A 22,361-nucleotide genomic window follows, 5' to 3' on the forward strand; every position below is an offset into this window, starting at 1 on the left:
GAGTATGCAGGGGCGTTTGTGGCACATGGTCACAAGCACCTACTGTCTCATGCTGCATATTGCACACCTAGAGCTGTACACGAGTTGAGTTAGCTTGGTCAGCTCACTCAATTTGACTCGAAAAAGCTCGACTCGGCTCGGCTCGAAGTTGGATTCGGACCGAGTCGAGCTGGTTTTTGGAGCTCAAAAATTTTTTGAGCCAAGTTTTAGCTTGCCCGAGCTTGGCTCGACTCGGATCGAACCTCAACTCAAACCAACTTGGATCAAATCAGATCGGTGACTCGGTTATTTTGTAATGGATGTTGCTCGCCGAGTGTTTGATGAAATGACTCAACAAAGTGTTGGTGATAAAAGAATGGATATGTTGGGTGTTTGGTTTTGATGCTGCTTGTTAGGTGTTTGATTTTAATGCTACTTGTTGGGTGTTTGATTCTGATGCTACACGTCAGTTGTTTGATTTTGCTTGATTCTAATGCTGCATGTCTGGTGTTTGATTTTGCTTGATTCTAATGCTGCATGTCTGGTGTTTGATTTTGCTTGATTCTAATGCTGCATGTCTGGTGTTTGATTTTGCTTGATTCTGATGATGCATGTCGGGTGTTTGATTTTGATGTTGCACGTCAGGTGTTTGATGAAATAGCTGTAAAGTGTCGTTACTGTTTTGCATTCTAGGAGAAATTTAAGATGCATTTCAGGTGTTTGATAAAATGCTACACAGGCTTGAACTCGGCTCGAACTGGCCCGAGCTGCTGACCGATCCGAGTCAAGCTGGCCAAACAGGCTCGAGGACCAAGCCAAGCCGAGTTCGAGTTTGGGTTTGGTACTGGCCGAGTCGAGCCGAGCTGTGCCAAGCTCGACTCAAATCGACTCGTGTACAGCTCTACACATGCCTGGTACTTAAAGTGGGCAAGGTAATCCCAATTTTTTTATATGTAAATTATTTCTGGCCGTGTTGGGCACATTTTGGGCCTTTGATGCTAATTATGGGGTTGGGACCTAGTTTTGTAATGGTATCTGAGCCTGTTTGGGACCGTAGAAAAGGGAAGATCCAGCAGGACGTTATTAGTGTTTATCAATGTGGACGCACTTGATGCAGCCAAATGGGCCAGGGGATTGGTGTGTTTTTCTAGGACATAGGCCTGGCCTAGGCCTTAAAAGGGAACTTGTAATCGGCCATTGCTAGTGCCTATCAATTGCTGCCAAGAGATGATAATCAGGGCACATCTCTTTGATAAATTTATAGGTTGGGATGCCACCTTACTAGGAAACCAAGTAGCATGACTGATACCTGGCAAATTTGAGAACTGTTCAAATATAAAATGCTTTCTTTTAGGAATGGGGGTGGAAAATGAAAAGAAACTTATTAGAGATAGGCTAGATGAGCATCACAGTATCACTATCTTTAAGGTGATATTTGCTCACTACCGATAATCAAACCATTTTGTAAAAGGATTAATGGCAAATCCCAACCTCTCCAATCTAAGAAATGTGCCCTTTGACTTGCAAAATCGAATGGGGCAGAGTCAGTGCTTGAATTATCTCCAATATTATCGAAATATCTCTGATATTATCTTTATCTTCAACTCAACGATACTGATAACACTGGTAGCGATACTGATAATGCTAGTAGTATAAAAAATTCCAGTTATTAGCAATGTATCGCAAAGTTCCGCCAACGTATCAATTTTGCTAATGTAATTGCCAATATTTTCATGTAAATTCTAGGTGTCACTTGTATTACCAATGCATCAATATCGCCAATGTATTACCAATATTTTCGACTATATAAATTCTAGGTAATGCTTGTATCATAAGTATATCGATGATATTTCAATAATATTGCCAACAAATTGATACCATTAAAATTTTATTTATTAGAAAAAATTTTATTTCAATTTTTTTTTTCAATGGGCACATGGTTGTATGTAGTGTTCAATTTGTCATTGATAATATCTCGATATTATCGATATCATAACATGCGCGATATTGAGACCACAATCTTCCATTTCCTTTCCAATTGTTGATGATTTCTTGGTGAAATATCATGTGTTGTTGATATTTTACAATATTGATGGATGTTAGGATGGAAGGTTGGATGGTTAAATAGGCCGGATGGGATGGTTGGACTGATTTCTTACAACAACACATGCTTTTAAGGCTCCATTAAATGGAAACTTGTTATGTATGCATTCTTTTTACAATTTTTTAATTTTTAAATATGCAAATATGTACATTTTAACATCTCCTGAAGTTTCGCTAAAAATTCCACTGTTTTTCCCATGTTTCCCCGCATTTCCGGCTATCAGCGATATTATCGACGATATCGATATTGTTTGCATATCCCTGCCAGCGAAACTTGTAGCGATACCGATACTTCGAACACTGGGTAGAGTTATAGGGAGCATGCGAACTTGCTCTTATTGGATTGATTCCCATGAGCTGACAGATCTGCCTTTGAAAGCAGGGAAGTTCATGAGGTCTAACGGACAATCATGCGCAATTATGTCCAGAATAGACCATTTTCTTGTCTCGCTAGGCTAGATAAAAAGTTTTCCTCTTGTTTCTCAAAGGGCCCTACTGAAACCAGTTTCAGATCACTGTCTCGTGCAGTTGGCTGTAGTTGAAGAGAATTGGGGGCTGAAACCCCTTAGATTTGAGCTAAGCTGGCTAAAGATCAACGGCTTTCTGCATAAGCTTGAGGATTGGTGAACTTCTTTCAAAGTGGAAGGCTTTGCTGGCTTCAAGCTCACTCATAGTCTGAAATTATTGAAAGCAGAGATTACATATTGGAAGAAGGTGGAGATGGGTAAAAGGAATGCAAAGACTGTTGAAATTGCCCTCATAGGCCTTGGATGTTAAAGCGGAGGTAGATGCGCTATATTCAGAAGAATCAGCTATAAGGGTCAAGCTCACTCAAGATTATGCTGGGAGGGTTAAAGAAGATGAAATTAAATGGAGCTAACGATCAAGAAGCATTTGGATTAACGAGGGAGGTAAAAATACAAAGTACTTCCACAATATTGTTAGCGCTTGTGCAAGGATAAACACAATGAGCAGCATAGTTGTCAACGACACTCGTATTGAAGGTAAGGAACATCTTTCAATAGAAATCCCTCGGCTTTGTTGTTGGGGGAGGAGTAGAGAAGGCCTAAGCTGGACAACCTTATCTTCAATTGCTTTTCGGAGGTAGAAGCTGCTTTGCTTGAGGCCCCCTTCACGGAGGATGAGGTCAAAGCTACCATTGATTCCTTGGGGAGAGTTAAGAGCGTCAGGTCTGGACGGATTTCCAGTGGTGTTCTTCTAATTTTTTTGAGAAGTGGTCAAAGGGTACGTTATGAACATCATGTTAGAATTTTATGAAAGGGGTCGCTTCTCATTCAATATTGGTGCATCCTTTATTGCCATCATCTCAAAGGTTTCTGGTGCGGAATATTTAAAAGACTTTTGTCCGATAAGTCTTGTAGGAGGGCTTTACGAAAATTTAGCAAAGGTTCTTGTGATTCGTGATGGGGACATTATGCGCACGCGCACGCCCCCTACCCTACGCACGTACTCAAGGAGGAGGAAAGCCCCACTATCGATCTGGATCGACGACATCTACGGAGGATCTCTGAGTTGGGGGGCCATGCTATGCAGCATTAGAGTGGACCCGATCATCATAGGGATTCCACCATTGGATCTCATGATTGTGGCCCACTACCCTAGATGATCGAGGATTTTGAGTTTTGGTTATTATCGTTATTAAAAACATCATGAACGGTTTTGATTGCGTCGATTAGTTGTTATTTTTGTTACTTTGTCTCTAAGTAATAGTGTGCGCACATGGTGCGGCTTTTGGGGTTTAGGGTTTTCTTATGAATAGGCAACCCCATGTAGGTTTTTTTTCATTGAAGTTTTTAAATAAAATTCTGTGTTTTTTCTTCTCTATTCCTCGGAGTTGAAGAAGCTAATTGGGTGCGAAACCCTCTATTCCTCGAAGGGCTAACTACCGTGGTACGAAGCCACAACTATCCAAAATCATCCCCACCTCCTACACCCCACATCTATCATTTCCCACAGCCTTCCCATCTTCAGAGTTATTTTTCCTTTGCACCCAAATTCTCCTTTACAACAGATTTTCAAATTCTCGCCCACTAAGGGGTCGAAACTTTGGCGGAGCACCACGCACACACCGGACCGCGGATTGACATGAAACTTGGCGTGAGGGTGGACCTCCCTTGGCTGACCAACCCCTAGCTGACCATTTTCATTTTTGTGGGCCCCACACACATGTGGACAGGAACCCACGCATGTGCGTCTGGGCTGGGCTGGGCTGGGCTGCTGTCCACACGTGTGGACTATTTCAGGTTATTCTCTTTCCCATATTTCACTCTTATCTCACCTTAAATCCTTAACCTTAACCCTAGATAATCCCAAATTCTAAGTTTTTTCCAACTTTTGCAAACCCTAGACTTTCCCTGAATTGGAACATGGTGAATCTCTTGAATTGGGGAACAATCCTTTGTAAGAGTGGATGAATCTTACACTCTTTTGGGCATTGTTTGATTTATAATTTTATTTGATCCAGCCCTAAACGTGTGTAGGCTTGGACCCGCATAGATTCCCCTTGTTGAATGTTTGATCGTATGTGGGATGTGGAATTTTGTGAGTGTTTAAAATTGATATGATCTAAAGCTTGAAATCTTACATGCCATATTTAATTTCATGTCCTACATCAATTCGTTTACGGAATATAATTAAAAGCATCATCTCCAATAATCGAAGCACTTTTGTTCTGGGTCGGCAAATTTTGGATAGTGCCTTAATTGCCCATGAATGCCTTGACTCTAGGCATAGAGGGGGAGAAAAGGGTGTTGTGTGCAAGATGAATATACAAAAAGCCTATGATCACGTAGATTGGGGGTTTCTCAATTATATGATGCTTTGGATGGGGTGTGGGATGAAATAGAGGTGGATTCGAGAGTGTGTCAGTTTGGCACGCTTCTTGGTCCTCATTAATGGATCCCTGAAAGGCTTTTTCAAAAGCTCTAGGGACCTCTGCCAAGGGGATCCTCTTCGTCTCCTTTTCTCTATCTTACAGTTGTCGAGGGTTTTGGAAGAATGCTTTACGAGGGTCAAGAGGAGGGCTTCATAAGTGGCTTCAAGGTAGAAGGAATGTCTCACCCCATTTCTCACTTGCAATTTGTGGATGACACTATCCTCTTTTGCGAAGCGTCCCCTGCCATGGTGGAAAAGTTGAGAACCATTGTCAAATGCTTTGAGATTGTGTATGGGGTGCGAATGGAGGCGGATGGCCGAGATCTTTGGATGTACAGCGGGGGTGCTTCCAACTACTTTTGCGGGTGTACCGAAATGAGTGGGTAGCCGGGGCGCTCCCGACTACTAGGAAGCTAGTAAGGTGGAAAGGCCGGTAGCTCTCACTTGGTGGTTGCATCACTCTAATTAAAGAGGCCTCATCTAACCTCCTTCTCTACTATGAATACTGTGTTGCTTGGGAAAGGGCTTTGGAGGTTTGGGGATGAAGAAGGGGGCACTTTGGAAAGAGTTTGTTAGAGTTTAATACAGCTCCTTGGTCAGGGGCTGGTAGACAAGAGTCTCTTCATTCTATAGAGCGTCGGCCTTGTAGAAAGGAGTCTCTTTTGTGAAGGCAGCCTTCTCAAAGGGGGTGGGCTTCTCCATGGGTAAAAAAAGAATATCAGATTTTGGGAAAGATGTGTGGGTGAGTTCCTCCTTATTAAAAGATGTATTTTCCTCCATCTTTCATTTGGCCCCGGATCCTTCTGTCATGGTGGCAGATTGCTTCTCCTGCATTGGAGGGGCAGTGATGTGGGAACCCCCGTATGGTGGCAGATTATTTCTTCATGACGAGGAAGTTGAGGATTATGCTACCCTCCTTGAGCGTATCCATCTTTTTGCTAGTAAATTCCAAATCAGACAAGTTGGTGTAGAAAGCTGACAAGACCGGTCTTTTCTCAGTTAAAACCTCTCTCTTGTGCGTGGTGATGACCATCAAAGAGGTGGGGTGCACAGAATTCGTGTGGTCCTACTATGTTCCTCCTTAGATACCAGCCTTCTGGTGGCTGGTTGGAAGGAAGAAAGTTCTTACCATCAATAACATGAGGAAATGGGTCTTGTTAATTCGGCTTTATTGGGTAAATGGGTCTGGCCTTTTGGGGTGGGAATCTCTAGTTTGCGAAAGAAAGTAGCTGAGGCTAAGTATGGCTCATCTACCACGGGGTGGTGGATTAGAGAATCCTCCTTATATCGGGCTTCGTTTATTTGGACGGAAGTTGCAAGGTTGGCCCTTGGCCATGCTCGCTGTGTTGTGGTTGATCTAACTGGAAAGAAACAACCGTTGTTTCCATAAGCAGAGGGGTTCAGCGGGTGGGGTACTAAATCGAGTGATTGTATATTTGTTGGAGTGGTTGGCCTGGGTGCCCTTTTCTTGTTGGGGTTTTCTGAGGGTGGGTTGTATCATTTTCTTTTGTTTTATTTCCTTTTTCACTGTGGCCCTAATAATAACATCGCTTCATCTTTCAAAAATAAAAAATAAAAATTCAATAGACAAAGGTTTAACATATAATAATATTGTAGGCTATTAAATCTTAGGAGTGTTCTCTTCTTATCTGTGCTTCTTCTTTTTCTTTTTCTTTTTTTTTTTTCCTTTCTTTCAGGCCCTCACCTGAGCGGATTTTTCAAGTTGTGTAGTTGCTTTAGGGTTGTTTTTTTTCTTGCTGTTTTCTTGCTTTTCTGTTTTGTTGTTTTTCTTCTGTTTTTAGGTTGCTTTTGCTCCCTTTAGTAATATTTGCATCTTCAAAATAATAATAATTGAAGTCATGATTTTGACCGCACTAAGGCCCTAATTTGGTTGCCAGTTAAAAATAATTTCATCCATTTTATTTGATAGTAATTATGTATTGTGATATTTGGTGCAACCAAACACACCCTAATTTAAACCATGGGTTATCAAGATACATTTAATCCTTTACCAAAATCTCTAATACATAACTACTATTATCTAAAATGAGATGAATTGGTTTTTTAAGTGTGACCTAAATAGGCCCTAGGGCCGTCTTTGGTGGACACCTAAAACTAAGTTCATATCATTTTAGATAATCAAATTCATGTATTGGAGATCATGGTTATCAAGATTATTTTTTTAATCCTTACCGAAATGAAATATGTTCTGTAAGGTTGCATTTGGTTGCAGTTGCAGCAAGTATCACGAAATTTCATGATTAACCAGCCTAATTTGGTGCAACCAAATGCACCCTACTACATAATTATGATTAACTAGTGTGGCAAGACAACATCTGCAGCACAAGACTTTGCATGCATCTAAAAGGCCCCTTATAAATATAATCCACTCATTACACAAGCTGCACAAGGTCTGTCCATTTATGTCGAATTTGAATCCACTTGATCACTGAACTATCTGGGTCTTCTGCCCAACCGATTTTATGGTGTTGGTCCCCTTTTTGCACGGTCCATTGTCTACATATGTGGCACTTTACCAGAAGAGTAAGCATCACGTACCGAAAGGAAAATGTTACTACAGAAAGTAGTAAATATTTACGAAGCAAATCTGAAAAGGAGGGAATCTAACCATTCCATGTGAGAAGATAACGGCAGAATGAGTAGCTAGTTCAAGAGAGCATGACCTCGTAGCTTATTCCAAACAACGTAACTTAGGTTGCTTGTGCAGAACACAACTTTTTTTTTAATTTGGGCATTTGAGTGGCCCTTTACCATTACATGTCTGCCCCAACATGATGGACGTTAATAACATTGGACTATGAAGGCAGGTGAGCATCCTAACTATTTATTGCCAATAACTAGGTTTATCCATTCCACTAGTCAGGCTGGTTACGCCGTCGAAATGATCATTAAGTGTTCCAAAGGAAATGGAAGAAACTTGAAACGTTTTATTCATTGAAGGACAGAATGATCTGGTTCAATGCATGGTTGTGACCCACCTAATGTCTGGTTTCATATGCATTGATCACAACTTGTAAGCATGTGATAAAGGAAACGGAAGAAACCAAAAACAGTATCTCCACTGATGGACAACAAGTGGTCTGACTCAATGTGTGGTGGGTGTGGCCCACCTAATGTCTGGTTTAGATTTTAAGATGATTTGATCGGCATCAATCCTTTCAGAATTGAAGGTTGGTTGGTAGGTATGCTTTTACATATTGAAAAAGGCAAGACAAGAAAAGACAAGACAGGAGGAGAGTGAAAGTTCTAGGCACTGGCCCACTTAGGAAATCACTGTTATGTCTTTACAACCTAACTTGATTTTGATGGTACTGTGGGCGTCTTCCATTATTGTGCAAGTAATGCAGGGGGCATTTTCACACCGAACTCGAGTGGGGTCGCCTGTGGGATGCAGGGGCACGCTCGGGGTGGGTGGGGCCCATGGGGGAGGTCTCGTGTTCGAGACTCCTTACCAAGGGTGATTAATGCGCATTTCACACCGGGCTTGAGTAGGGTCGCCTGTGGGATGCGGGGGCACACTCAAGGTGGGCGGGGCTCACGGTTGAGGTCTCGTATTTGAAACTCCTCACCGAGGGTGATTAATGCGCATTTTACACCGGGCTTGATTGAGGTAGCCTGTGGGATGCAGGGATGCACTCGGGGTGGGCGGCTCGTGTGAGGCGGTACCCATGTGATTTGGGGCCCACGAGGGGGGTTCGGCCGAGGTCCTAACCCATGAGATGTGGGTCTTGGACTATGAGATAAAGGGATTAATTCACCATGCTCTAATAGTTCAAGTTTTTAGAGCAAGTGGTTAATTGTCTTGGATCAAATTGGTATCAGAGCGGGAGGTCTCGTGTTCGAGACTCCTCGTCGGGGGTGATTAATGTAGGGACATTTTCACACCAAGCTTGTGGGGTCGCCTGTAGGATGCAAGAGCACGCTTAGGGTGGGCGGGATCCACGGGGGATGTCTCGTATTCGAGACTCCTCACAGGGGGTGATTAATATGCATTTCACATCGGGCTCGAGTAGGGTAGTCTGTGGGATGAGGGGACACACTTGGGGTGAGCGGCCTGTGTGAGGCGGTACCCATGTGATTTGGGGCCCACGATGGGGATTCAGTCGAGGTCCTAACCCATGAGATGTGGGGCCTGGGCTATGAGATAAAGGAATTAATTCGCCATGCTCTAACAGTTCAAGCTTTTAGAGCAAGTGGTTAATTGTTCTGCATCAACAAGTCCAGATCCTAGCATCGGTCTACTATGATGTTTTCACGGGTTCATGCAGATCGAACGATCATGGCCTCACCACGGATTAGGAGGTTTTGGGATAGTTGTCCCTTGTTTTTTTATAGTGTGGCCCACTGTGTTGTTTTTAAGCAATAAACCTGCACATCAAGTGAGTCCCACCGTGATGACGAGATTTCAAAATTTCAAGCCCATGCAATCATCAGGTGGCAACTAGTAAGCAATCCAGCTACACCCAAAAACGTCTAAATTCACATGGTGGCCCACCATGGAATAGGAGGTTTTGGGATAGTTGTCCCTTGTTTTTTATGTAGAGCGGGTTGCAGACACCTTCATGGCAAAGATGGACCAGTGATAGCTTGATTAGAGGCGGAAATGATCCGGACCATCAGAATTTTAAATCAGTCGTATCTCGAAAATCGTGTGAGTTTTTCAACATATTATATATGATTTTGGGGTAAAAGGACCTACTTAAGCTAACCAACCCCGCTACACTGGGTTGCCTACACTAGATTTGCGAGATTCCATCAAACCGACGATCGAAAGTCCCATTTAATTTCGTTTTTACTATAAATAGTTAGTTTTAGTTCGAATATAACTTTTGATCCTTTGAGTGGTAGAAGTTATGCCCAACATGAAAAAGGGCTTAGAAAAGTTAGGAGAATAACGTGGGCGGGCCAAATTGGACACTTATTATTTTTGGCCGAAAATAACGAAATTTAGGAGTATAAGTTTGCTATTTATAGTAAGTCATTTTTCTAGGGTGTTTAAGGAGATTTTTCTCACTGTAAACGTCACCTTTTACCCACCGGCTTTTCTAAACTATACAAACTTCACTTTCCAAGACTAAACCCCTATTGTACGGATTGAATATTTGTAGATGAAAATACCCTTACTTTATGGGTTATATTCCTTTCACTCACTAATACCAAAAAACTACCAACGCATCTTCTTTTCATCGTTTTTCTTTCTAAAATCTCCATTGAATATCCAAATATTATCATTTTACATGTGCAATCTTGCATTGGGTTCCGTTCCTTCATTCAAACTAGTTGCATTGATAAACTTGAAATCTTTCGGGTTTTCTTCATAAGGGTTTTATACAATCTTTCAAAGGGTTCTAAATCTTATTTCGCTTCAAAGCACTCTTCTTTTACTTCTTCAACTCGGGTTACACTGGTACGACAACTATGGGAATAAGGATGTTTAAAAGAGCTAGTGGGTTAAAGGTCAAGTTTACAGTAAGAAAAATCTCAAGAATGAATGTATTTTTGTTGCAGTCAACGACAATTCATCGACTACGTGTGCAAATTCAGCTAGTAATTCACCGAGAGTACTGAGTTAAATTTAACCAATGCTAGCTGAAAATTGACAAAGAACTCACAGAAATTGACCCAGAACTCGCTGAAATACATTGAGAAGTCCATGAAAATTAACCGAGAACTTGAAATTGACTGAGTACTTCATGAAATTGACCGAGTACTTCATCAAATCAGCCGAGTACTTCTTGAAGTTGACCGAGCACTTCATGAAATTCAACGAGTACATCTTGAAATTGACTGAGCACTTCATGAAATTGACCGAGAACTTGAGTATTTCATGAAATTCATCAAGTACTTCATTAAATTCATCAAGTACTTCATGAAATTCATTGAGTACTACATAAAATTGACCAAGTACTTCATGGAATTCATCGAGCACTTAATGAATTTGAGTGAAAACTTCTTGAAATTGACCGAACACTGCATGAAATTGACCAAACACTTCATTAAATTGACCGAGCACTTCTTGAAATTGACTAAGTATTCATGAAATTGACCGAATACTTCATGAAATTCATGAAAATGACCGAGAACTTCTTGAAATCGACTAAGTACATCATGAAAATGAACGAAACCTTAAAATTGACCGACAACTTTTTGGAATTGACCGAATACTTCATAAAATTTATCGAGTACTTCGTGAAATTGACTGAACATTTCATGAAATTGACCAAACACTTCATGAAATTCACCGAGCACCTCTTGAAATTGACCGAGTACTCCTTCAAATTGACTGAGCACTTCATGAAATTCACCGAGCACTTCTTGAAATTCACCGAGTATTTCATGATGAAATTAACCGGGTACTTCATGGAATTCACCGAGTACTTTTTAAAATTAACCGAGCACTACATGAAATTGACCGAGTACTTCTTAAAATTGATCGGGAACCATCGCTAATCATAAAGAAATCTTTATTCACAATTAAATTAATGAACAATTCACAAACAAATCTTCATTCACCGTGAATTTTACACAAAATATCATTCACACAACAGAATGCAACATTTCACCAAATTTTCCTCTTCCTCTAATGCTTAAGACAAATATCAACTATATTCAACACTCAAACAATTATATGCTATTAAATTCTTAAAAAACGGAGTGCGATTTTACATCTCCGTTCCCGCCAAAATTTGACCGCTGCACAATATGTCGATAAATTTCATTACAAATATGTCACAATCATAACCATTTGTTTGCTTCGGTACTGAAATATCTTCTCTGGCTATGCAAACCTTCCCATCAAACGCAGACGTCTCCTGTGGCATGGAAGATAATTCGGAGTCCCTCGGTCATCATCTTAATCTCTGTCTTTTATCGATTGAGTTCTTTCATATATAAACAATCAAGAATAACGATATCTCGTTGTCGTGGGTAGATGACAATAAAAAACCAATGACTATTATTGTGGTTCACGGGTACATATACATGTCCATGTTTGACAAAATAACATATCATTAAAGAAATGATAGAAAACGGTACAGCCAACATTGATAAGTTGTAACGAAAACATAACCCATTCAAAGCGCCACATGGCCTTGGCTCCTTATCATTGCCTAGCAATTCCGAAGACAGTGAGCTTCTCGATTTGTATTGCTTTTCACTTCGAGTCGCTCGCTTTGTCCCAAACATACTCGGGATACTTTTTTCGAGACATTTCTATTACAAATAGAATGAAATATTACTACAAATCACATAAAAATAGAAAACAGATTAAACATAATCCAATGTAAACATTTATCAACATTTACCATAAAAAAAGGTGGGGCAGAATTTGCGATCCCGAGGATATATTGTTGGAAGTTCATACTGCATTCTCTCTAGGAATGTAAGGTATTTGTCAATAGCCTAATCAATAGAATAGCATGATTCAGCTGGAATCAAATATAAGAGCTAAATAGATGTAAATCAATGTATGTATATATTAAGAAAACCTACAACGTTATTAACCCATTCATTTTTCACCCATATTGATTTGAACCAAATATTCGTCGCTGTTTGCTTGTTTACATCATACCACCACTCCAATTTTTGCAATTCCTCTTCCGATATAATTCTAAATGGGTCCATCTGGGTCTAGAAGGGTATCGGAGAACTAGGCAAGTTTTTGGATCTCTTATCCAGGGATGATGGTAGGATTTGTATCCATCGCAGACAGGTATAAAAATGGAGAAACCTGATAGTAAAACGGCTTTACGGTCCTTTTAGGTCTCGTTTGATAAACATGAGTAGACATTAGTGCTTTCTCTACTATTGTATCCTCTGTCATAGTATAGGGTTGAATCTACAGCTCTCCATTCCCATGTTTCTTCTCTTCCATATCCCTTACTTCCATCTTCTTCTTCAACTCCTCTTCCTGCTCATTCAAAAACTTACAATTCTGCTTCTTCAACTCCTCCTTATTCAAGTCTTCATTCTCTTTCAGAAACAATTCCATTTCCATCGTCAATTACGCTCTCTCATTCAGCGCTTTCCTCTCCATCTTCAACACTTCATTCTCTTTTTGTAACTTTTCCCTCTCCTTCATAGTCTCTTCCTTCTGCCTCAACTCTTTCATTTCTTTATTCAACAATTCCTTCTCATTCTTTAACTCTGCTTCAACTCTTCCCTCTCTTTATTCAACCATTCCCTCTCATTTTTCAACTCCTGCCTCTCCTTCTTCAGCTCTTCCCTCTACTCCCTTAGTTCTTCCATCAAATCATATCCCATACCCTTCTCCTCTCCCTCTCCCTCTCCCTCTCCCTCTCCGTCTTCTTCGTCATTATTCTCTTCCCCTTCCTCCTCTTTAATGGCTTATAAAATGTAACAATGAAATATAAGAGATGTAATATAGCAAAAAAATTAGTAATATTCAACAGGAAAAAAAGACTTTCATAACATCTCACCCGAAACCTATTACGGACCAAACAAATGACGTCCATTTCCAGTTCTTTAGTGGTGGGTTCCAAGGTAAGGATTATTTCAGTATGCGAAAGAACTTGTTTCATGTTCATGTACAGAACGTATATATTAAAATAAGCAACCAAATAACTTGAAATACATTGACTTACATCCTCAATCTTGAATTTTTCATATATTGTGTTGTACCTCCAACCCTTCTAGCCTCGATTTGAGAGGGAATATATGAAATCACACACTCTTTAAGGGCCGATACTCTCTTTACGACCCATATCTGTTATAAAGAAATTGCATGATGTTAACAACTCTTCCCTCTCTTTATTCAACCATTCCCTCTCATTCTTCAACTCCTGCCTCTCCTTCTTCAACTCTTCCCTCTCCTTCCTCAGTTCTTCCGTCAAATCATATCAATTACTCTTCTTCTCTCACTCTCTGTCTTCTTCGTCATTATTCTCTTCCCTGTCCTTCTCTTCGTAATTTTTAATGGGTTATAAAATGTAACAATGAATAAATAAGAGATGTAATATAGCAAAAAAGAAAAAGAAAAGGAAAAAAGAGAGTAATATTCAACAGAACAAAAAGACTTTCATAACATCTCACCCGAAACCTATCACGGACCAAACAAATGACGTTCGTTTCCAGTTCTTCAGTGGTGAGTTCCAAGGTACGGATTATTTCAGTCTGCAAAAGAACTTGTTTCATGTTTATATATGAAACGTATATATTAAAATAAGCAACCAAATAACTTGAAATCCATTGGCTTACATCCTCACTCTTGAATTTTTCATATAGTGTTGTACCTCCAACCCTTCCAACCTCGATTTGAAAGGGAACATATGAAATCACACTCTCTTTAAGGGCCGGTACTCTCTCTACGACACATATCTGTTACAACAAAATTGCATGAGGTTAAGAAGCTATACTTTAATATAAACTCTAATTATGTGGAATAATGGAAGAATCTTTACTTGTATATGAAAGATGTAGCCGTATACATTATAGTGATTCCCACGTGATGCCATCACGGCACCTTTGACCCCTTCAGACATTGTGTGGAAGGCCAAACTACCCCTAATAATAACTATAAAAGTCTTCTAAAGAGTCGACTAAGTTAATATACTCGATATTACACAGTTTTGGTGTCAGTTCCCCTAACAAATCACTCTACACACATAATTAGGGCAACCTTCACGACATCTTCGTGCTTGTTTGTGTGTCAACTATTTTTTCAAACACCTCTTCTAGATGTTTTTTAAGATTGGACATTCTTTGAAGTACTTCTCTCTTATTGTCTTCTTAGTATGATGAATTTTTGGTATAGAAAAGTCTCCAGTCTTAAGCCTTTTTATAAGGGCAAATTTCATCTTACGTAAATTTCAAAGCTGTCCCATGTATCTCAAATATAAGATCACCTTTATATCTTACAAAAATGATGTGAAATATAGCTCCTTTAAATCTAAACAATGGAATGTGTATTAAAAAATAAAATGGGGACTACATTGAAAGATTTAATCGGCTCTCGTTATTCTCCAACCTATACTTCACGGTATCAAACCATAATGTTAGTGAACATTTGGAGGATAGGTTTGGAACTCCAACATCAATTCTCTTATGCGGAGACTCGTCATCTACAAGAATGAATTGAAAAATATTTTTTAAAAAATAAAGTTCAATAGTTCATGAAGCATAGTGTGAAAATTCATAAATAATTCAAATCGATTGAGTAATTTATGAAATTGACTGAGTACTTCTTAAAATTTACCGCGCATTTCATGAAATTGATCGAGTACTTCATGGAATTGACCGAATACTTCATGGAATTGACCGAATACTTTATGAAATTGACCAATTACTTTATGAAATTAACCGAGCACTTCATGAAATTCACCGAGTACTTCGTGAAATTGATCGAGAACTTGCTGAAATTGATCGAGAACTTGCTAAAATTTACCGAGAACTTTATGAAATTGACCGAGAAGTCGATGAAATTGACCGAGAACTCGCTGAAATTGATCGAGAACTTGCTAAAATTGACTGAGAACTTGCTGAAATTGATTAAGAACTTAATGAAATTGACCGAATAGTTGCAGAAATTGACCAAAAACTTGTTGAAGTTGATCGAGAACTCGGTGAAATTGACCGAGTAATAGGTCAATTTCATGAAGTACTCGGTCAATTTCATCGAGTTCTCGGTCAATTTCACGAAGTACTCGATCAATTTCATGAAGTACTCGGTCAATTTCATTAAGTGCTCGGTCAATTCCATGAAGTTCTCGGTCAATTTCATGAATTGCTCGGTTAATTTTCAAGAAATACGTGGTCAATTTCATAAATTACTCGATCAATTTGAATTATTTCTGAATTTTCACATTATGCTTCATGAACTATTGAACTTTATTTTTGATATATTTTGCAATTCATTCTTGTACATGACGAGTCTCCGCATAAAGGAATTGATGTTGAAGTCTCAAACATATGCTCCAAATGTTCACTAAGATGGTGGTTTGATACCGTGAAGTGTGGGTTGGAGAATAACGAAAATCGGTTAAATGCTTTTATGCAGTTCTCATTTTCTTTTTTCTTACATATTCCATCGTTTAGATTTATACAAGATATATTTCACATACTTTTTGTAAGATATAAAGGTGATCTTGTATTTCAAATACATGGGACACCTTTGAAATTTACAGAGATGGACTTTGCCCATATAACAAGGCTTAAGACTGGAGACTTTTCTATATCGAAAATTTATCATACTAAGAAGACAGTAAGAGAAAAGTATTTCAAAGAATGTCCAATCTTAAAGAAACATCAAAGAGAAGTGTTTGAAAAAATAGTTGACTCCAATAAGCACGAGGATGTCGTAAAGGTTGCCCTAATTATGTGTGTAGAGTGATTTGTTAGGGGAACTGACACCAAAACTAAGATAGAGTATATTGACTTAGTCGACTCTTTAGAAGACTTTTATAGCTATCATTGGGGTAGTTTAGCCACACAATGTTTGAAGAGGTCGAAGGTGTCGTGATGGCATCACGTGAGAATCGCTATAATGTATATGGCTGCATCTTTCCTATACAAGTAAAGATTCTTTCATTATTCCACATAATTAGAGTTTATATTAAAGTATGGCTTCTTAACCTCATGCAATTTCGTTGTAACAGATATGTGTCGTAGAGAGAGTACCGGCCCTTAAAAAGTGTGTGATTTCATATGTTCCCTTTCAAATCGAGGCTAGAAGGGTTGGAGGTACAACACAATACATGAAAAATTCGAGAGTGAGGATGTAAGCCAATGGATTTCAAGTTATTTGGTTGCTTATTTTAATATATACGTTCTGTATATAAACATGAAACAAGTTCTTTTGCAGACTGAAATAATCCTTACCTTGGAACCCACCACTGAAGAACTGGAAACAGACGTCATTCGTTTGGTCCATGATAGGCTTCGGGTGAAATGTTATGAAACTCTTTTTGTTCTGTTGAATATTACTTTTTTTTGCTATGTTACATCTCTTATATATTCATTGTTACATTTTATAATAAAAATTACGAAGAGGAGGATGGGGAAGAGAATAATGACGGAGAGTGAGAGGAGAAGGGTAATTGATATGATTTGACGGAAGAACTGAGGGAGGAGAGGGAAGAGCTGAAGAAGGAGAGGCAGGAGTTGAAGAATGAGAGGGAATGGTTGAATAAAGAGAGGGAAGAGTTGAGGCAGAGCTAAAGAATGAGAGAATGGTTGAATAAAGAGAGGGAAGAGTTGAGGCAGAGTTAAAGAATGAGAGAGAATGGTTGAATAAAGAGAAGGAAGAGTTGAGGCAGAGTTAAAGAATGAGAGAGAATGGTTGAATAAAGAAAGGAAAGATTGAGGCAGAAGGAAGAGACTATGAGGGAGCGGGCAGAGTTGCAGAAAGAGAAGGAAGTGTTGAAGATGGAGAGGGAAGCGTTGAATGAGAGAGCGCAATTGAAGATAAAAAAGTGAATTGTTTTTTAAAGAGAATGAAGACTTGAATAAGGAGGAGTTGAAGAAGCAGAATTATGAGTTTTTGAAGGAGAATGAGGAGTTGAAGAAGGAGAAGGAATAGTTTTTGACACAGAAGGGGCAATTTTTAAAGGATAAGGAAGATTTAAGGAAGGAAGAGGAAGAGTTGAAGAAGAAGATGAAAGTAGAGGATATGAAAGAGAATGAACAAGGGAATGGAGATCTGTAGATTCAACCCTTATACTACGAAAGAGGGTACAGTAGTGGAGAAAACACTCATGTCTACTCCTATTTATCAAATGAGACCTAAAAGAGCATTGAATTCGTCTTACTATAAGTTTTCTCCATTTTTGTCCCTATCTACGATAGATACAATTCCTAGCATCATCGTTAGATCCGAGAAAAAAAAAAAACTTGCCTAGTTCTCTGATAACCTTCCAGACACAGATAGACCCATTTAGAATGATATCAAAGGAGGAATTGCAAGAATTGGAGAGCTGGTATGATGCAAACAAGCAGACGACGGCGACTAACAGTATATGGGTGAAAGATGAGTTCCTGGAAAGAAGGCTGATGAACTTCTAACAGTATATCCTCAGGATTGCAAGTTCTGCCCCATGGTAAATGTTTTTATTGGATTATGGTTAATCCGTTTTCCATTTTTATGTGATTTGTAGTAATATTTCATTCTATTTGTAATAGAAATGTCTCGAAAAAAAGTATCTCAAGTTTGAGAACATATCGGGACAAAGGCAGCGACTCGAAGTGAAAAGCAATACAAATTAAGAAGCTCGCTGTCTTCAGAATTGCTAGGCAACAACAAGGAGCCAAGGCCATGTGGTGCTTTGAACGGGTTATGTTTTCGTTACAACTTATCAATGCTAGCTGTATCGTTTTCTATGATTTCTTTAATAATCTGTTATTTTGTCAAACATGGACATGTATATGTACATGTGAACCATAATAATAGTCATTGGTTTTTTATTGTCAGCTACCCACGACAATGAGATATCGTTATTCTTGATTGTTTATATACGAAAGCACTCAATCGATACTAGACAGAGATTAAGATGTTGACCGAGGGACTCCCAATTATCTTCCATGCCACAGGAGACACGTCTGCGCTTGATGGGAATGTTTGGACTGCCAGAGAATATAGTTTAATACCGAAGCAAACAAATAGTTATGATTGCAGCATATTTGTAATGAAATTTATCAGCATATTGTGCAGATTTATAGGAGTTATATTTCACATAATTTTTATAAGATATTTCCAAAAACCCAAACTTGAATCCTCCAAAAACCCTCGAAATCATCCATTTTTCTTCTTTAAAAAACCCTTTTTCATCTTCTAAATCCTCCATTTTCCTTTATATATATATATATAGACACACACACCATTACTCCACATTGCATTATGAAAACCCTAGCTAGAAAATGGGTTTGATTGCAACTTTTTCTTCTTCTTCTTCTTCTTTTTTGTTATTCCGTTCATTCTTTCCCTTATGGGAAAGAAGAGAGCGGCGTCCAATGTGGTGAGGCCGAGCTACGAAAGAAAGACGAAGAGGGCCAATGACCAGCAAGTGAGGCCTTTGTCGCGGGTCCCTTCAAATAGGTCAGATCAACCGAGTCGGCCCGTAGTGGATGCAGGTGAATATCGTGAATGAAAAGTCATCTTTGAAGTCATGGTAGACAGTCTATGTGGCGAGCACAATGTGCTAAATCGACTCTTGCACCACAGCTGGGGATCAATTTTTGAAGGGAATTAACCAGCCGATGTGGGACAAGTAAGGTTGTTCTACGCCTGAATCCGAAATCCAAAGGTCGACCCTCTAGGATTTGACATTAGCTACGGTGATCAAGTAGTCCACATCAACGTAGAAGCCATTGCACAACTAATTAATGTGCCAAGAGGAAGAGTCTAGATTGACATGAAGAACTTAAAGACGCGACAACAGGTCACCTAGGGTAGAGTCGGCGCATCATTGCAAATGAACAAGTTGCTTGGTATGAGTGAATGGTCTGCAGGTCACCCAAGGTAGAGTCGACACCTCATTGCAAATAAACAAGTTACTCAGTATGAGTGAATGATCAGCAACAAACCTAGGGTAGAGTTGACGTCTCATTGCAAATGAACAAGTTGATCGATATGAGTGAAATTGACCGGTGTACTAGTTGAAATTGACCGAGTACTAAGTGAATTTTACCAATTACTCGGTCAATTACCAAATCTCGGTGAATTTCCAAGGAATTCTCGATAAATATGCCCGAGTTCTCGATCATTTACAGTGATTACGCGGCCAATTTTTAGCAAGTTGATCAAGAACTCACTGAAAAAGACCGAAAACTTGATGAAATTGATCGAGAACTTCGTAAAATTGACCTATAACTCATTGAAATAATAGATGGGGATGATGTAAAGTTAAAAGTTTTCAAGTCTGTAATGAATACAATTCCAGTGGACGATATGTCGTACCAGAGCTATAGAATTTCAAATAAGGAAGAAAGGTGACCTTGAAAGAGGAGATCTAATGTATACCAAAGCAATTGAATAATATTCGTAAACGCAAGAGATGCCAAAGAGAATGTAAGTAGTCCCCTATTGCATTTAGGTTGATGTCATGGAAAATTGACCGAGTACTTCATAAAATTGACCGAGTACTTCTTGAAATTCACTGAGTACTTCATGAAATTGATCGGGTACTTGATGAAATTGACCGAGTACTTTTGAAATGCACCGAGTACTTGATGAAATTGACCGAGAACTTCATGAAATTCACCGTGTACTTCATGAACTGCTCGGTCAATTTCAAGAGGTGCTCAGCCAATTTCAAGAAGTACTCGGTCAATTTTCATCGACTTCTCGGTAAATTTCAACGACTTCTAGGTCAATTTCCGTGAGTTCTTCGTCAATTTACAGTGAGTACTGGTTTAATTTGACTAAGTACTCTCGGTGAATTGCTAACTGAATTTGCACATATAGTCGATGAATTGTCGTTGACTGTAACAAAAATACATTCATTCTTGAGATTTTCCTCATTGTAAACTTGACCTTTAACCCACTAGCTCTTTTAAACATCCTTACCTCCCACAGCCGCCGTACTAGTGAAACTCGAGTTGAAAAAATAGATGAGGAGTGCTTTGAAGTGAAACAAGATTTAAAACCCTTTGAAAGATTGCAAAAAACCCTTATGGAGAAAACTCAAAAGATTCCAAGTTTATCAATGCAACCAGTTTGAAGGAATGAACGAAACCCTATGCAAGATTGTAGATGTAAAATGATAATATTTGGATATTCAATAGAGATTTTAGAAAAAAAAACGATGAAAAGAATATGCGTTGTTAAGTTTTTTGGTATAAGTGAGTGAAAGAAATATAACCTATAAAGTGAGGGTATTTTTGTCTACAAATATTCAATCTGTACAGCATAGGTTTAGTCTTGGAAAGTAAAGTTTGCATAGTTTAGAAAAGCCAGTGGATAAAAGGTGATGTTTACTGTGAGAAAAATCTTGTATTTGAGTTGGAGTTTAAGTCTAAAATTTCATCCTAGTTTGAGTTCTTTATTTAAAGAGTTGTAATTTTATTTTTATTTTTCATCAATCAAGTTATTTTGAATTTATTAAAAATTATTCTTTTTGTTATTCTTCAAGGATTTGAGGAAGCTCTGTGAGTAGTCTATACAGCTGGTGATCGACATCAACGCGTCCCTCCCTACACCAGTTTTTTATAGTGTGGCATACTGTATTGTCTTTATGTAATAAACATACACATCAAGTGAACCCCACCACGATGACAGGATTTAAAAAAAATAATAATAAATCAGGCCTATGCGTGGTCACAGGTAAGCAACCTATCAACGTCCAAAAATATATAAATTCACGTAATAGCCCATGTGATAATTAGCCTACCTTGATTCACTTTCATGATGTAGTTGGTCGGCACCACCTGCCAAGTTTGTAGAATGGATGCAATTTTGGCGTTGACACCCAATCTTGAGAATCTCCAATGGTCCAAAATCTTCAATGTAAAATATCACATGCCAAAACATTTTGTAAACACGGCCACACCACTTTGCTCTTTCCTTGGAAAGAAGAAGAAAAAAACAGGGTTTTTTATTATTTTTGAGTGTGGGGCCCAAAATGAGGGACCTAGTTCCCACCTGGCACTTGTATCGAAGACCTGTGCATCACTAGTCATCAAACAACACATGTTAAATGTAGCCCATTGGACATTCACCTATCCTACGCGCGTTGCGTTCATGCGGTTCATACGGTCATGTTTATATGCCATCCAAACCGTTCATACGGGCATCCCCACTGGGCTGAACTAAAAACACAAATGTTAGTCTAATAAGAAACTTTTATGGATTTATGAATGTTTCAACGTTATGTATTTAATTCCCACTATTTCCTGTCATGTCACCCAACTAAATTTTGGATACATCTCAGTTTTTGTCTCATGTCCTAACATGAGCTGAAAAAATAGATGAATGGGATGGATTTCTCACAAATATCATGTTGCCCCACCTAGCTTCACACTACAGGTTGTCTTATTTAGTTGTGATGGCAAGACACAGATTGCCTGAAAACCTGGTCATGTCGTCCATCCATTTTGCCATGTCATTGTTGGGCATGGGAAAATAAAAGGTAAAAAACAACAAGAGATCCAAAGATCAAGTGGCCACCGCAAGAAGGGACAAGAAGGGATAATGACACCCACTTTTAAAAAGTTCCTAGAGCCTACCATGATGATTATTTTATATCAACGTGTTCACGAGACACTGCAAGAAGGGATAATGACACCCACTTTTAAAACCTTCTGTGGCCCTTAAAAGAAGTTTTCAACAGTAGAGGTACGATCCCTACTATTTCTTATGATGTGGTCCACTTGAGCTTTGGATCTGCTTATTTTTCAGGCTATGCCCTAAAATG

Source organism: Magnolia sinica, chromosome 4 (genome assembly GCF_029962835.1).
Source record: "Magnolia sinica isolate HGM2019 chromosome 4, MsV1, whole genome shotgun sequence".
Classification (NCBI taxonomy): Eukaryota; Viridiplantae; Streptophyta; class Magnoliopsida; order Magnoliales; family Magnoliaceae; genus Magnolia; species Magnolia sinica.